This window comes from Psammomys obesus, unplaced genomic scaffold (genome assembly GCF_907164565.1).
Source record: "Psammomys obesus unplaced genomic scaffold, mPsaObe1.curated_primary_1811, whole genome shotgun sequence".
Taxonomy (NCBI): Eukaryota; Metazoa; Chordata; class Mammalia; order Rodentia; family Muridae; genus Psammomys; species Psammomys obesus.
In genome coordinates, this window is record NW_026596117.1 from 6,727,954 (window position 1) to 6,746,036 (window position 18,083).

The window sequence follows — 18,083 nt, forward strand, 5'->3', positions numbered from 1 at the left end:
GTAACAGCCAAAGCTGATGAATGATTTGAAAGAACTAGTGTCTTTCAGACACAAAAAGACTGATAGACATATAAACTCATACAGACTGTGTCAGCATGAACATGGAAGGCTTAAGTTCAAGCCTGACAATGTCTTAACACTGAGAAAAGGAAGTGTACATTCATCCCCATCATTTAACAGGAAGCTAATCAGTTGAGATTAGCTTGCAAATTAAAATTGGTTATCTCATTTATTTTTATTTTTTATTTTTATTTGTCCCAGCTGGAACCATGAAGTCTGTATCAAAGAAGAAAAGAAGGTTCTTGTGCCAGAAACCCTTAAGAAAAAGCAAAGGACTTTCACAGAATTGAAGGTGAAGTACCTGCAGAAGAGCTTTGCCTTGAAGACACTGGGAAAGGCAAGGAGGAAGCTTGTCTATGAGAAGGCCAAGCAATATCACAAGGAGCACAGGCAGATATGCTGGACTGAGATTCGCAGGGCCAGTAGTGCAAGGAGAGCTGGAAACTTCTACATGACTGCAGAACCAAAATTGACCTTTGTAAGCCTAGAGGTCCCCAAGATGCTGCAGCTTCTTCATTGTTGACAGGTATTCAATGGCACCTTTGTTAAGCTCAGTAAGGTTTCAGCTAACACACAGAATTGTGGGACCGTACATTGGGTGCAGGTACAATATCCTGAGGTCCATGAAGGAGCTCATCTGTAGCAATGCTATGGCAAAATCAATAAGAAATGAATTGCCCTGATGGACAATTGCGTGATTCCTTGATTTCTTTGTATATCATCTGCATGGAGGACCTAATTCATGAGATCTACATAGGTAGAAAACACTTCAAGGAAGTGGCCCTTCAAACTGTCTTATGCACTGGGTGGAATGAAGAAAACTCACTTTGTGGAAGGTGGAGCTGGCAACAGGGAGAACAGATAAATTATTTCCCGGCTAGTATTTCTGTGTTCTGGTTAGTTACTAAAAATGGAGGGGCATGGTTAGAGATGAGGGATGGAGATAAGGTAGACTTGGGAGGGCATGAGGGAGGGGACTACAGCTGGGATACAAAGTGAATACACTGTAATTTATAAAGAAATGAATTTTAAACAAAAATTAAAATAGAGGTAACACAACATAAAAAAAAGAGTCACACCTTGGCAAATTAAAGGCAGAAAGATAGACCACATGGTATATACTAACTTATAAGTGGATATTAGAGATATAAAATAGGATAAGCATACTAAAATCTGTACATCTAAAGAAGCTAAGCAATAAGGAGGACCCTGGGTTAAATACTCAGTCTTTATTCAGAAAGGCAAACAGGATAGACATAAGAAGAGAGAGAAAACAGGGAACAGGACAGAAACCTACCACAGAGGACCTCTGAAAGACTCTGCCCAGCAGGGTATTAAAGTAGATGCTGTGACTCATAGTCAAACTTTGGGCAGAGTGAAGGGAATAGAGTCTCAAGTACACAATAAGAACATTTGCTCTACCAAGTTTGTAGCAGCTTTATTTGCAATAGCCAGAATCTGGAAACAACCCACATGTCCCTCAACTGAGGAATGGAGACAGAAATTGTGGTACATCTAGACAATGAAATATTACTCAGCAATAAAAAACAAGGAAATCATGAAATTTGCAGGTAAATGGTGGGACCTGAAAGGGATCATCCTGGGTGAGCTGTCCTAGAAGCAGAAAGACACACACGGTATATACTCACTCATATAGGATAAACCTACTAAAATCTGTACATCTAAACAAACTAATCAAGATGGAGGACTCTGACTAAAATGCTCGATCCCCATTGCAAAATGCAAAGAAGATGGACATCAGAAGAAGAAGAAAACAGGAAACAAGTTAAGAACCTCCCACTGAGGGCCTCTGAAAGGCTCTGCCCTACATACTATCAAAGCAGATGCTGAGACTTATGGCCAACTGTTGGGCATAGTACATGGAATCTTACGAAAGAAGTAGGAAACAGTAAGATCTGATGAGGATAGAAACTCCATGAGGAGAGCAAGAGAACCAGAAAATCTGAACACAGGGGTCTTTCCAGAGACTCATACTACAACCAAGTACAATGCATGGAGATAACCTAGAACCCCTGCACAGATGTAGCCCATGGCAGTTCAGAGTCCAAGTGGGTTCCATAGTAATGGGAAGAGGGACTGCCTCTGACATAAACTTATTGGCCTGCTCTTTAATCACCTCCCCATAGGGGGGAGCAGCCTTACCAGGCCACAGAAGATGATAATGCAGCCAGTCCTGATGAGATCTGATAGACTAGGATCAGAAGGAAGGAGAGGAGGACCTCCCCTATCAGTGGACTTGGAGAGGGGCATGGGAGGAGAAGAGGGAGGGAGGGCAGGATAGGAAGAGGACAAAGGAAGGGGTTACAGCTGAGATACAAAGTGAATAAATTGGAATAAATAAATTCAAAATTAGATGGATAAATATATAAATAAATTAATAAAAGACCAAAAATAGTTTCTGCAAGGGATATTCACTGGGTATATTAATAATTCTTAAGGGTAGACTGCATGGCCATCAATAGATAACCAAAAATATAAAATGAACTCAAAGGTATTTTTATAGACTTTTTGTCTCATATTACTTTTTTTGGACATTTTAGTGGTCCTTTATGCTCATATAATATGATTTCCTATTTTGTGTGTATGTTTCTTGTGTTTGTTTTTTTTATTATTATTTGTTGTTGTTTGTTTGATTTCTAAAGAGAGAGAGAGAAACAAAAAACTATGGAGCTGGGTGAATGGGAGGTAGAAAGTATCTGGAAAGAATTTGAGGAGGAGAGGAAATCATGATAAAAATATACTGCAGAAATTATTGCAGTTAAAAAGGGGGTCACCACTAATCTTAACATATAACTAGGAATAATAAATTATATGACATATGATTCACCTTCATATCAAGATGGCAAATCTTCATGTTCTGGAATTTTCTTTTCTTTTCTTTTTCTTGAAAATGGTAATGATCTGACTTTATTTTACATTATACCAGAGGCACAAAGGTATCCTCTGTATTAAAGCTGACAATTAGCTTCACTCAGAACATTCTAATAATGCACAATAAAAAGCAATTCATGTTACAAATTGTTCTACAATCCAAATATACAAGATCTTGGAAGACAACATTCAGGGGCAAAAAAGCCAACTTAAAAAGACAAATTAAACCAACTGTCAACAAGACATGTTTGCTAAGGCTCAGATTTTGCAGCTTTTTTACTGCATTGTTTATTTCTTAAATGTTCGTTCAATTCAACCAATTGCTCTGTGTTCAAATAATAACTTTTCTCCCTGTTTTTTAAATATTTTTTATTTGTAAATAATTTTATACATTCACTTGTATCCCAGCTATAGCCCTCTTCCTCTTTCCCTTCCAATCCTCTCCTCCCTCCCTCATCTCCTCCCTGCCCCCTTCCGAGTCCACTGAGAGGGGGTGTCCTCCTCTCCTTCCGTCTGGCTCCAGCTTATGAGGTATCTTCAGGATGGTTGCAATGTCCTTATTGTGGCCTAGCAAGGCTGCTCCTCCCTCTGGAGGGGAGGGGAGGCTCATGTGTTCATGTCAGAAAACATTCCTGTCCCCCTTACTAGGGAACCCACTTGGATTCTGAGGTACCATGGGCTATGTCTGAGCAAGGGTTGTAGGTTATATCCATGCATGGTCCTTGGTTGGAAAAACAGTCTCATAGAAGACCCTTGTGCTCATATATATTTGAACCTTGTGGGGTTCCCTGTCCCCTCTAGGATATACTAATTCTTCCTTCTTTCATATGATTCCCTACACTCTGCCAAAGGCTTGGTTATGGGTCTCAGCATCTGCTTTGATAACACTGCTAGATAGAGTCTTTCAGGTGCCTTCTGTGGTAGGTTACTGTCCTGATACTTGTTTTCTCCTATTTCCAATGCCCATCCCCTTTGTCTTTCTAGATGAGGATTGATCATCGTATCCCTGGACCTCTTTTTTGTTTATCTTCTTTAGGTGCACATATTTTAGTATGTTTATCCTATCTTATAGGTCTATATAAATGAGTATATATCATGTGTGTCTTTTTGCTTTTGGGATACCTCACTCAGAATGATTTTTTCTAGATCCCACTATTTGCCTGCAAAATTAATGATTTCCTTGTTTTTAATTTCTGTTTCTCCCTGGTTTTATTTCACCTTCTGAGTCCATCTGATAGTCTCTACTATCAATTAGAATTTTTCCTTTAAGGTGTGGACACTGATAAACCTCATCTTCCCAATCTGAAACATGCTATCTTCTCTGCTGCTGCTATTCTTCATGGAAGATGCCAGAGCTCTAGAAGTCTTACCTGGTTTTTGTTTCTTTACAGGTTTTTCTGGAACAACTTGTGATTTTTTTTTATCTTAAACTTTTTCTTTCAGAATCTCATCCCAAAAGTCTTGAAGAAACAAGTTCTTTCAGTTTAGGCATTGCTCCTCTCCGGCCATCTAACAGCTCTAGCTTGCTTGTTCCCAGCTCCTTTTCTTTACTTTTGTTCCTGAGATGGTTCAACCTTTACCCCTGTCAGTCTTTGCCATACAAACACTAATTTACTGTATTTACTCTGCTGAAAATTATTCCATCCATACTCTGGGCCATGTTAGATGCCCCTGTTGTATCTCAGTGAAACATTCTCTAAAATGGATTCTCTACTACTGGCAATTTTCATTCTCAAAGAATCTTAACCAAGCAGAGAAACAGATAGTAAAAGGCAATGTTCAGTACTGAATCATTAATGAAATTGTCCACTACTGCACTAATATTCCAGCAATAAATCAATTTACTAGATTATATGATATTTGATCTTTCTTCAAAAAGTAGCTTTTATATTCCACTTGCTTTTTAGTTGCTTAAAATTCTAAGATATGTTTATCCCAATGAAAGGAGAAGGTAGAATCCCATTTTAAAACTAAACCAAAATAAACCATGCTTATAATACATAAATCTTCTTTTTCCCTCAAGCCAACCACTACATACTCTTATATATAAGAATAAATGGTCAAAATGTGAGAGTATGACTGTATTTGATCTGACCAAATGTGGAGTTAACTTAAAAAAAAAAAAGAAGAAATCAAGAGGCTTTGATTTAAATGATTAAGAATAGTCAAGAGTGTAATCTATCTGCATAAAGAAAGACAGACCAAGACATTTTGGTCTGTCTATTTTGGCTTCTAGTTATCTAGAATCTCAGGAAACAAATTCCTGGTATTGGGTGCTGTATACATAGATCTACTTAGGGATGCTTTTCAGACAATACTGTTATAGCTGCCAAAGCAAGTATTAAATGAAAATTAGGATTACAACTTCCTTAGCCCTTCTGTTACATAAAAAGCTCACCTGTAAATCTTACTAACATATTTGGATACCAAATATATAATTGGTTGTTCAAAGTAAATAAATTCATGGGTATATATGCATAGATAAGCAGACCCTGCATATTTTCACACAATTGTGGATATACTCTGTAGACAGTGATGGTATAAAATATTATGGGAGAATTTTTGACAAAGGAGAAGCATGCATGTAAAGTAACTAAACAGCATAATTTTACTGTTGTCAGTCATTTGGACAAGACTTCCTTTTCTCTACAAGAGAAATTTTGGGATGAAAAGGATTTATTTTTGAACTATTTTCTAGTTTTTATTTCTTTAACAAGCATGAATTATGTTGAAGAGAGTCGTGAGGAATGTAGTGGAAGGAATTGTGCCTTAATCAACTTTGCATTTTACTGGATAACTACAATTGAGCATGAATAACCTTGTCAATATTTGCTAAATAGTTATTTGAATAAGCCCCTAAAATTTAAACAAGCACACTTCCAGAAGATTATTGAATTGGGTTATAGATTAATGGAGCAATCATTTTGCATGTTAAAGCAACCTTAACCTGCAATTATCAAGAACAACATTGTATTGAATTTGGTGTTTTAGTTCTCTAAATAAATAAACTAATTTGTAATTCCCAGTGTCTCATGATCACAATAATTCTCTAAAAGTATTACTTATTCATTTCATGTAACATTAATTTGATGTAGGAATATTTTGCCTTTAATATTGATTTTTACAAAATACAATAAAAGTGTCTTGACACTAGGAAAATATTTGGATTTTTGGATGTGATAAATAACAACTAGACAGAGTGGAGACATATATGAGGTTGGAAATAAGATACAAACCACAAATTCTGCTTTTGTCAGAAGAATTCAGACTCAGTTAAATTTTCAGTCCATCTCTGGAGAAGCAAATATCATAGATCTTCAGCTTGTCTCTGGACTGAAGTAAGCAACTCTGAGAACTTGCTGCAAAAAGCTTGGCTTGAAATTGGAAGCTAATGACTAATGTAGCTCTAGGAGATTCCTAAGCCCTTCCGTATGCTTGGTCTAGTACCATAAGAGGAAAAGACAAGCAGATTTTATTTGATCAGATGACGCTAATGGTGTACTAGTTAACTGTATGTAATTATCTTCCTTCGCAGGCTTGCATGACAAAATATCATTCCACTTATTTCTGCTATTAAATAATATATTTACTTTAGTTGACACATGTAAAATGAAAAACAGCTACAATTATCAGGAAATGTGAATTGCAAGCATAAAAAAACATAAGGGTTTATTTATTTATCATTTACTTATTTACTGAGTCAGGGTCCCTCTATGTAACCCTAGTTGAGTGCCCTGAAGGTCACCACGCAGCTCAGTCTAGCTCACAGCAACCTGTCTGTCTCTTCTTTCTGAATGCTGAGATTAAAGGTTTTGTGATCACACCTAGCTTACCTGACTCTCTTACCACAATTAGTGATATATTGAATATACGATATATTGAATTTTGTTGCCATATAAAATTAGAATTTACTCATGTCATCCCCCCCCCAAAAAAAAAAAAATTCCTACCATTTCTAAAGCACAACAAGTGATGAGTAGTGATTAGTCTTGGGAACTGATATCAAGATATATTTAGTTGGAAATATTTGGGTCTTGAAGTAATAATTATTTCCAATAAAATGGGCTCACTTCCTAGATGGTTTCCTTCTTCAGTACCAACATTAAATTATCCCATATTTATGATTGAAATAGCAAGCAATTTTGGATTGTGTTAGGATAACTTGCGAGCAGAGAATAAAGAAACAGACATTTGCACAATGAATTTAAAAAGTCGTCTATTTTGCTATGTAAAATAAGACTTCTTGTTTCTAAAAACTGCAAGTGTCATTGAAGTGCCTGTCTGAGATCAAAATGTATGTTGGAAAATTAGTTGTAAACAGCCACTGCAAACCTGAATGTGTGTTTACTGTATTGACCACCTTTTTTTTTGTGATTTTGTTTTTCTACTATCAGTGGACATGGGGAGGGGCATGGGAGGAGAAGAGGGAGGGAGGGTGGTATGTGGAGGGGATGAGGGAGAGGATGAGGGAGGGAATAAGGGAGAGGGATACAGCAGGGATACAAAGTGAATAAGGTGTAATTTATTAAAAAAATAAATAAAATTTGAAATTGTAATAGCCAGAACCCGGAAACAACCCAGATGTCCATCAAGGGAGGAATGGGTACAGAAATTGTGGTATTTTTACACAATGGAATACTACTCAGCAATCAAAAAGGAGGAAATCATGAAATTTGTAGGCAAATGGTGGGATCTAGAAGAGATCATTCTGAGTGAAATATCCCAGAAGAAGAAAGACAAACACGGTATATACTCACTTATATAGACCTATAAGATATGATAAACATAATGAAATCTACACACCTAAAAAAGATAATCAAGAGAGCAGACATGGGGTAAGATGATCAATCCTCATTTAGAAAGACAGATGGGATGTGCATTGAACGTATGACAGGAGTCTACTGAGCGCATCTGAAAGACTCTAACTAGCAGTGCTTTCAAAGCAGATACAAAGACTCATGACCAAACCTTTGGCAGAGTACAGGGAATCATATGAAAGAAGGGGAGTTAGTCTGATGGGGAAAGGATAGGAGCTCCACAAGGACAAAATATATCTGGGCAAAGGGTCTTTTCTGAGACTGACATTCAACCAAGGACCATATATGGATATAACATAGAACCTCTGCTCAGATGTAGCCTGTGGTAGCTCAGTAACCAATTGGTTTCCCATAGTGAGGGGAACAAGGACTATTTCTAACAGGAACTCAATGACTGGCTCCTTGGCCTCCCCACCCCACAAGGGAGGAGCAGTCCTGTTAGGCCACAGAGGAGAGCTTTGCAGCCAGTCCTGAAGATACCTGATAAAACAGGATCTGATGAATGGGGAGGAGGTCCCCCCCATCAGTGGACTTGGAAAGGGGCACGGTGGAGATGAGTAAAGGAGGGTGGGATTGGGAGGGAATAAGGGATAAGGACATGGCTGGGAAACAGAGTTAATAAAATGTAACTGATAAGAAAAAAAAATAAAATTAAAAAAATAAATAAATAAAATGGAAAAAAAAAAAGCCCTGAAGATTCTCAAGGACATTAAAGCTTTTATTTCTAAGACAGTGACAACTGATATTCTCTGGAGACTGTGAAAGGATTACCCTTGCTGTTACCCATTCTCAGTATGAACAAAGATCAAATTAAAATCAGGTGTATAGAAGTTAGGTATATAGCATAAGGGACTAGTAAAGAGAGTTGAACTCCCTATAAAGCAGAAACAAAACAGTTACTTATGTATGATCAGGTGTATGACTGGGCAGTCAGGAACCTGAAGTTCAAATGGGGAAGCAAGGAGGGACCACACCTTGAGGGAGGGAATATGGGGAAGGACAGCTAAAACTAAAGGCTTGAGAAGTGGTTGTATGGAAACATAATAAGCATAATCTTCTTAAAGCATATACATATCATGGAAATAACCTAGAACTCCTGCACAGATGTAGCCCATGGCACCTCAGCCTCTAAGTGGATTCCCTAGTTATGAGAACAAGGACTGTCTCTGATATGAACTCAGTGGCAGGCTCTTTGATCACCTCCACCTGAGGGGGGAGCAGGTTTACCAGGCCACAGAGGAAAACAATGCAGCCAGTCCTGATGAGAGCTGATAGACTAGGGTCAAGTGGAAGGGGAGGAGGATCTCCCCTATCATTGTACTCAGGGAGGGGCATAGGAGAGGAAGAGGAAGGGTGGGATTGGGAGGGGATAGAGAAGGGGGCTAAAGCTGGGATACAAAGTGAATAAACTGTAATTAATAAAAATAAAATACAAAATTAACTCAAGAAAATCAGTGGCCCTCCTGCATGCAAAAGACAAAAGGGCCAAGAAAGAAATTGGGGAAAGAACACTCTTCACAATAGCCACAAAGGACATAAAGTACTTTGGTGTGAACCTAACCAAGCAAGTCAAAGACATATATGAAAAAAAATTTCAAGTCTCTGAAGAAAGAATTAGAAGAAGATATCAGAAGATGGAAAGATCTCCCATGCTCATAGCTTGGCAGAATTAACATAGTAAAAATGGCCATCTTACCAAAAGAAATCTACAGATTCAATGCAATTCCCATCAAATTACCAACACAATTCTTTACAGACCTGGAAAAGAAAAATTCTCAATTTCATATGGAATAACAAGAAACCCAGAATTGCTAAAACAATTCTCTACAATAAAAGATTTTCAGGAGGTATCTCCATCCCTCTTCTCAAGCTCTTTAATAGAGCAACAGTAATATAAACTATATGGTACTGGCATAGAAACAGACTGGTGGATCAATGGAATCGAATAGAAGACCCTGACATAAATCCACACACTATGGACACCTGATTTTTGACAAAGATGCCAAAAACATTCAATGGAAAAAGACAGCATCTTCAACAAATGGTGCTGGTCTAACTAGATGTCCACATGTAGAAAAATGCAAATAGATTCATACTTATCACCCTGCACAAAACTAAAGTCCAAGTGGATCAAAGACCTCAACATAAAACCAGACACACTAAACATCTTTGAAGAAAAAGTGGGGAAGACCCTAGAACTCATTGGCACAGGAGACAACTTACTGAACAGAACACCAACAACACAGGCTCTAGAGCAACAATCAATAAATGGGACCTCATGAAACTGAAAAGATTTTGTAAAGCAAAGGACCCCTTCATCAAAACAAAATGAATGCCTACACATTGGGAAAGAATCTTCACCAACCCTTTATCTGACAGAGGGCTAATATCCAGTATATATAACAAACTAAAGAAGTTAAAAAGCAGAAAATCAAGCAATCCAATTAAAAAAAAAATGGGGAACAGAGCTAAACAGATAATTCTTGATAGAGGAATATTGAATGGCAGAGAAGCACTTAAAGAAATGTTCAATCTCATTAGCCATCAGGGAAATGCAAATCAAAATGTCCCTGAGATTTCACCTTACAGCTATCAGAATGGCCAAGATGAAAAACTCAAGTGACAACACATGCTGGAGAGGTTATGGAGAAAGGGGAACCCTCCTCCACTTCTGGTGAGAATGTAAACTTGTACAACCACTCTGGAAAGCAATCTGGCTCTTTCTCAGACAACTACCTCAAGATCCAGCTGTACCACTCCTAGGCATATACTGAAAAAGTCTCAATTACACAATAAGGACATTTGCTCAACCATGTTTGTAGCAGCTTTATTTGTAATAGCCAGAAGCTAGAAACAGCCAAGGTGCCCCTCAGTGAAAGAATGGATGCACAAATTGTTGTATATCTACACAAAGGAATATTACTCAGCAATAAAAAACAAGGAAATCATGAAATTTCCTGGTAAATGGTAGAATCTGGAAAAGATCATCCTGAGTGAGCTATCCCAGAAGCAGAAAGATGCACATGGTATATATTCACTCATATAGACATATAATATAGGATAAACCTTCTAAAATCTGTGTACCTAAATAAACTAATCAAGAGGGAGGATTCTTGCTAAAATGCTCATTTCCTATCCAGAAATGAAAAGAGGCTGGGCATCAGAAAAAGGAGAAAAGAGGAAACAAGTCAGGAGCCTGACACAGAGGACCTCTGAAAGGCTCTGCCCTGCAAACTATCAATGCAGATGCTGAAATTTATGGGCAACCTTTGGGCAGAGTGCAGGGAATCTTAAGAAAGAAGTGGGAAACAGTAAGATCTGGAGAGGACAGGAACTCCACAAGCAGAGCAACAGAACCAAAAAATCTGAGCAGAAGGGTCTTTCCTGAGACTGATACTCCAACCAAGGACCATGCATGGAGATATCCTAAGACCCCTGCACAGATGTAGCCCATGGCAGTTCAGTATCTAAGTGGGTTCCATTGTAATAGGAACAGGGACTGTCTCTGGCATGAACTGATTGTCCTGCTCTTTAATTGCCTCCCCTTGAGGGGGAAGCAGCATTACCAGGCCACAGAAGAAGACAATGCAGCCTCTCCTGATGAGACCTAATTGCCTAGGATCAGAAGGAAGGAAAGGAAGACCTTCCCTGTCAGTGCACTTGGGGAGGGGCATACATGCAGTGTGTGGAGGAAGGGAGGGAATGGGATGGGAGGATGGAGGGAACCACAGTGGGAATACAAACTGAATAAAGTGTAATTAATAAAGAATTTTTAAAAATTGAAAAAATAAATTAAAATATTAATATATGTATCTAAAGATTATCTATGTGGAATTGTTAAATAATTGGAGAACTAGAACCCTAACTGAACATCTTTCATCATCAATTGAAGCCTTCAGTTCTAGGAACATGTTACCAATAATAGAGTGTTGGACCAATGGGATACATGAGAACCTCTTAAAGAAGTAGAGTTAGTGTTTCCCTACAGGCTTCATCCCCTACTATTTAGTGCTCAATTTCCTGGATGGTGCTCTGCATTGTACCGAAGGAGAATGGTGAAAGCCAACCAAGCTACAAAACCTTAAGTGTACCGTGATGAACTCCCTGCAAGGCATTCTGGTGCAAGAGCGCAACAAATTCTGTGGGATTTATCATTCGAGACTCTATTTGATTTAAGGCCCATTACACAAAATGGAATCCATGCTCAAATACTGCCTGGGTGCATAAGAACTTGAGTCTAGGTAGAACAGGGTCCTATGAACAAATACTACGTGTTTCTAAAGGCTAAAGGAATAAAATAATGAAATGAACTCTAGGAGATTTTTGAAGCTTGTTTTTGTCTTGTAATGTTTTTGTCAGAGCTTTTATTTTCTGCTTTTTTGCATTTTTTATTTTATTAATGACACTTTATTCATTTTGTATCCCCCCATAAGCCCCTCCCTTCTCCCCTGCCGATCCCACCCTCCTTCCCATTTCTGCATGCATGCCACTCCCCAAGTCCACTGATAGGGGAGGTTCTCCTCTCCTTTCTGATCTTAGTCTATCAGTTCTCATCAAAAGTGGCTGCATTGTCCTCTACTGTGGCCTGGTAAGGCTGCTCCCCCCTCAGGGGGAGGTGATCAAAGAGCAGGCTAATCAGATTATGTCAGAGGCAGTCCCTCTTTCCATTACTATGTAACCCACTTGGACACTGAACTGCCATGGGCTACATCTGTGCAGGGGTTGTCTTTTTGTCTATATATAATAGCTTCTGATAGTGTGTTTTTATGGAATTATTGTCTTCAACAATCTGTCTGTTTCTTGAGCTTTATATTTGGCTATTGTTTTTTTCAGTTTGTTTGTTTTGTCCTTTTGTTTTGTTTATTTTTATTTCATGGTATAATATTTTATTTCTTATTTGTATACTAATGAAAGAGAAAAATGGTGTGGATTTTGCTAACTATGTTGAGAATCTGGGAGAAGTAGCTCTTACTCCTCGGTAAAATAGCTTCTGTTAATAGCAAATAGAGAACATTACAGAAAACCACAACACTTAATAATACAGAGACTAATAGATCATGGGGAGTTCAAATCCACTGGATAGATCTATCTTACAAATCCTTCACCTAACTTTGGGAAACAAAGCAGCAGAGGGGCAGAAAGAATGTAAGACTAGAGTAACAGTAAGCCTATTGTGAGAGTTCTGTCTCTTCCATGATACCTCAGTAGTATATGGCTGCCTAAACAAGACCTGAAAAACTACAATATCACAGTATCAATAGATATACTTGCAAGAAAGAGAAGATATCAAAGGATGTCACACTTAGACAAACAAACAAAAACAACAACAACAAAAACAAAACAAAACAAACAATCAAACAAACAAACAAACAAACAAAAAAAACTACAGGCAACTAAGACTGCTGAGAGACAGATGAGCCTTTCCCAAGGATGGGCCTCATAGTCATTTATCCACTATAAGTTAATCTGCTCAGAAAAGCATGTGTAAGGAAGATACCCTCAACTGACTAAGAAGGTTGTATTTATATGCTTATACACAGGCATGCAAATGTGGTGTGTGTATGTGTGTGTGTGTGTGTGTGTGTGTGTGTGTGTAACGATAATAAAGAAAAAGAGGCCATCAACAACAGAGTGAACAGGGAAGAGACAAGGAGTAGCGCGGAGAAGGGAAAGATGAAAGTAAGGTAATTACATTTTAGGTAAAAATGTTATAAAAACAGAAGATTAACAGAGTGGTCTTTCTGAAGTACTTGGATTGACACTGCTGTGTTGCACACAGGACTCTGTTTTCTACATGAGATGTGCTCTGGTCACTAAGCTTCACTTACTGCTGTTTCCCTGATGACACTATAATGATGCTATGAGCATTATTTCTTGCAACCATGTATAGATTTATTTTAAAGCTATGTGTCTCTTTTTAAAGGTGTGCATTTGGTTATATGCTCAGGATAAGTTTTGCAATCCTGTAGAAGGCATGTTCTTCTGGAGTGTTTAGGTGCACACTAGCCTGTAACTCCTTATTATAAAGACGAGGCTTTGACACGTACCACCATATATTTTGGAACATATCATGGCTTCTACTGCCTATTCTTAATTTGGTAGTACAAGTTTACCTGCTATTCTCACAAAAATCAATCAATCAATCAATAGAAAAATAAATAAATGTTTCACATAATATCTGGGCCTCAAATGTGTCTTGAGAAAATAGATGAGCAAGATGTAAATTGTCACACTGCTGCTCCCGGGGTATGGCACCACTGAAGAACTTCTGCAAGGAACAAATACAAGTAAGGAAACTCTAAGAGAAGGTAGTTTCATAATGCTAATGGTTTTCATTTGAGTAATATAACAAAAATATTTGCAGAGTTATGTTTCTCAGTTAAACTACACTGTAGTATAAAGGGGGGAAAAGGTATGTTTCTAAAACAAAACAAAGAAAAATAAAACACATCTGCCAACTTACGAAAACATAAATGCTAATTTTTAGACAGTACTGAATCAGAATTGTCCTCTTTAAAGGAATTTAACTATTTCTATGTCCTATCTCATTCTTTGTCTTTCCTTATTTCTTCATTTACTTCTTGGTTTCCTTTCTTTTTTTTCTTCCTTCTTACTGTTTTACTTGTAAAACAGGTTAGTTTAGTTAGTTCATTGACTAATAACAAATTTTAATAAAATTTATTTAAACAGAAAAACAAATCTTCCTTGTAAAAGTGACAAAATTTACTCAATGATATCAAATATATTCTCTAACATTCAAAATGTTTTTAAGTTGCTTCTTTTATTCTTCATTATTATATTTACATTTTCCCACTTTTTTTTCTTAAAACTTGCTGTCAAAAACTCTCCTTGCATAAGAAAAAGACTGATGAGGGATGAAGAGCGTGGATACTAAGAGAACTGAAATTAGGGGAAATTTTCCTGGTGAGGTGGCAACCCAGTGAGATGGAAACTCTATGGAGTCTATCAGGATGACACTAGTGAAAACTCTCAGTAATTGAGGACACTGAGCCTGAACTGGCCATCCTCAGTAACAAAACAAGGACTCACACTGAGAGACTGATGCACCAACCCCGCTATAAAACATTTAACCTACACTTTGTCATGCCTGAAGGGTGTACCTGGCATAATTCTCATTATAGAGGTCAGAGGGACTCTTTCTGAATTAGAGCTTCTCTTCTGATGTTTTGCTCTGCTTAGCCTCAAATTAACTCTAGCAATCTATTCTAATCTTCTGGCTCCTTTTCATTCTATGGCTCATTTTGTCTTTACCTGTGTTTATTTAGCTTGTTCCTTCTTCAATCTACTCTCTGTAAAACTCTTCTTTTAAAAACTGCCTCTGCAGTACAGCTTGAGTTCGGGGATGGAGATACAGATGATCTGTTGTTGTACAGGATCGTTTTGGAGATTCTGGCTTTTTCATTTCTCCATATGAAGCTGAGAATCTTTTTTTCAAGGTCTGAAAAGAATTGAGTTGGTATTTTGATGGGTATTGCATTGAATCTGTAGATTGCTTTTGGCAGGATGGCCATTTTCACAATGTTAATCCTACCAATCCATGAGCACAGGAGATCTTTCCATCTTCTGAGATCTTCTTCAATTTCTTTCTTCAGAGACTTGAAGATTTTCTCAAGCAGGTCTTTCACTTGCTTGGTTAGAGTCACACCAAGGTACTTTATGTTATTAGTGGCTATTGTGAAGGGTGTTGTTTCCCTAATTTCTTTCTCAGCCTTTTTGTCTTTGGTGTACAGGAGGGCTTCTGATTTTTTGAGTTGATTTTGTATCCTGCCACTTTGCTGAAGGTGTTTATCAGCTGAATTTTTAGGGTCGCTCATGTATACTATCATATCATCTGCAAATAGTGACACTTTGACCTCTTCCTTTCCAATTTGTATCCCCTTGATCTCCTTTAGTTGTCTTATTGCTCTGGCTAGGACTTCAAGTACTATGTTGAAGAGATATGGAGACAGTGGACAGCCTTGTCTTGTCCCTGATTTCAGTGGGATTGAAGTTTCTCTCCATTGAGTTTGATGTTGGCTATAGGCTTGCTGTATATTGCCTTTACTATCTTTAGGTATGTGCCTTGTATCCCTGATCTCTCTAAGACTTTAAACATGAATGGGTGTTGGACTTTGTCAAATGCTTTTTCGACATCTAAGGAGATGATCATGTGGTTTTTCTCCTTCATTTTGTTTATGTGGTGGATTACTACAGGGCAACAGTAATAAAAACTGCATGGTATTGGCATAGAAACAGAAAGGAGGATCAATGGAACCGCATAGAAGACCCAGAAATAAACCCACACACCTATGAATACTCGGTATTTGACAAATCCATTCAATGGAAAAAAGACAGTATATTCAACAAATGGTGCTGGTCCAACTGGATGTCTACATGCAGAAAAATTAAAATAGATCCATATTTATCACCCTGCACAAAACTAAAGTCAAAGTGGATCAAGGACCTCAACATAAAACCAGATACTCTAAATCAGTTGGAAAAAAAAGTGGGGAACAGCCTAGAACTCAGTGGCACAGGAGACAACTTCCTAAACAGAACACCAAGAGCACAGGCTCTAAGAGCAACAATCAATAAATGGGACCTCATGAAACTGAAAAGCTTCTGTAAAGCAAAAGACACAGTCATCAAAACAAAAAGACTGCCTACAGATTGGGAAAGAATCTTCACCAACCCTTTATCTGACAGAGGGCTAATATCCAGTATATATAAAGAACTAAAGAAGCAGAAAAGCAACAAACCAAGTAATCCCATTAAAAAATGGGGAACAAAGCTAAACAGAGAATTCTCGAAAGAGGAACATCAAATGGCAGAGAAACATTTAAAGAAATGTTCAACATCATTAGCCATCAGGGAAATGCAAATCAAAACAACCCTGATATTTCACCTTACACCCATCAGAATGGCCAAGATGAAAAACTCAAGTGACAACACATGCTGGAGAGGTTGTGGAGAAAAAGGAACCCTCCTCCATTGCTGGTGGGAATGTAAACTGGTACAACCACTTTGGAAGTCAATCTGGCGCTTTCTCAGACAATTAGGAGTAGTGCTACCTCAAGACCCAGCTATACCACTCCTAGGTATATACCCAAAATTTGCTCAAGTACACAACAAGGACATTTGTTCAACCATGTTTGTAGCAGCTTTATTTGTAATAGCCAGAACTTGGAAACAACCCAGATGTCCATCAACGGAGGAATGGATACAGAAATTGTGGTATTTTTACACAATGGAATACTACTCAGCAATCAAAAGGGAGGAAATCATGAAATTTGCTGGCAAATAGTGGGATCTAGAAAAGATCATTCTGAGTGAAGTATCCCAGAATGAGAAAGACAAACTTGATATATACTCACTTATATAGGCCTACAAGATATGATAAACATAATGAAATCTACACACCTAAAGAAGATAATCAAGTAAGTGGACATGGGTGAAGATGATCAATCCTCACTTAGAAAGACAAATGGGATGTGCATTGAATATATGACAGGAGTCTACCACAAAAGGCATCTGAAAGACTCTACCTAGCAGTGTTTCAAAGCAGACACTAAGACTCATAACCAAACCCTCGGCAGAGTGCAGGGAATCATATGAAAGAAGGGGAGTTAGTATGATATGGAAAGGATAGGAGCTCTACAAGTACCAAATATATCTGGGCACAGGGCCTTTTCTGAGACTGACACTTAACCAATGACCATCTATGGATATAACCTAGAACTTCTGCTCGGATGTGGCCCGTGGTAGCTCAGTAACCAAGTAGTTTTCCAAAGCAAGGGGAACAAGGACTATTTCTAACAGGATTTCAAGGGCAGGCTCTTTGTCCTCCCCCCTCCCAGGGGAGGAGCAATCCTGTTAGGCCACAGAGGAGAACTTTGCAGCCAGCCTTGAAGATACCTGATAAAACAGGGTCAAATGAAAGGGGAGGAGGTCCTCCCCTATCAGTGGACTTGGAAAGGGGCAGGGAGGAGACCAGGGAGGGAGTTGGGGAGGGGGAGGGAATGAGGGAGCGGGATACAGCTGGGACACAGAGTTAACAAATTGTAACTAAAAAGAAAAATAAAAAAAATTAAAAAAAAAAAACAGAAATAAAGGAGATACAATAAGGCAAAAATAAATAAATAAATAAAAACTGCCTCTGCACAGGTGTAGCCCATGGCAGTTCAGTGTCCAAGTGGGTTACATAGTAATGGGAAGAGGGACTGCCTCTGACATAATCTGATTGGCCTGCTCTTTGATCACTTCCCCATGAGGGGGGAGCAGCCTTACCAGGCCACAGTAGAGGACAATGCAGCC

The 18,083-nt window shown here is 38.2% G+C and overlaps 2 pseudogenes; one reads left to right on the forward strand and one right to left on the reverse strand.

Moving 5' to 3' along the window:
- LOC129692703 (60S ribosomal protein L7-like) overlaps window positions 1-961 on the forward strand; it is a 30,383-nt pseudogene extending 29,422 nt beyond the window's left edge.
- A 2,068-nt stretch (window positions 962-3,029) lies between these two features.
- LOC129692704 (activated RNA polymerase II transcriptional coactivator p15-like) lies at window positions 3,030-4,444 on the reverse strand (annotated as a pseudogene).
- Window positions 4,445-18,083: the final 13,639 nt, after the last annotated feature.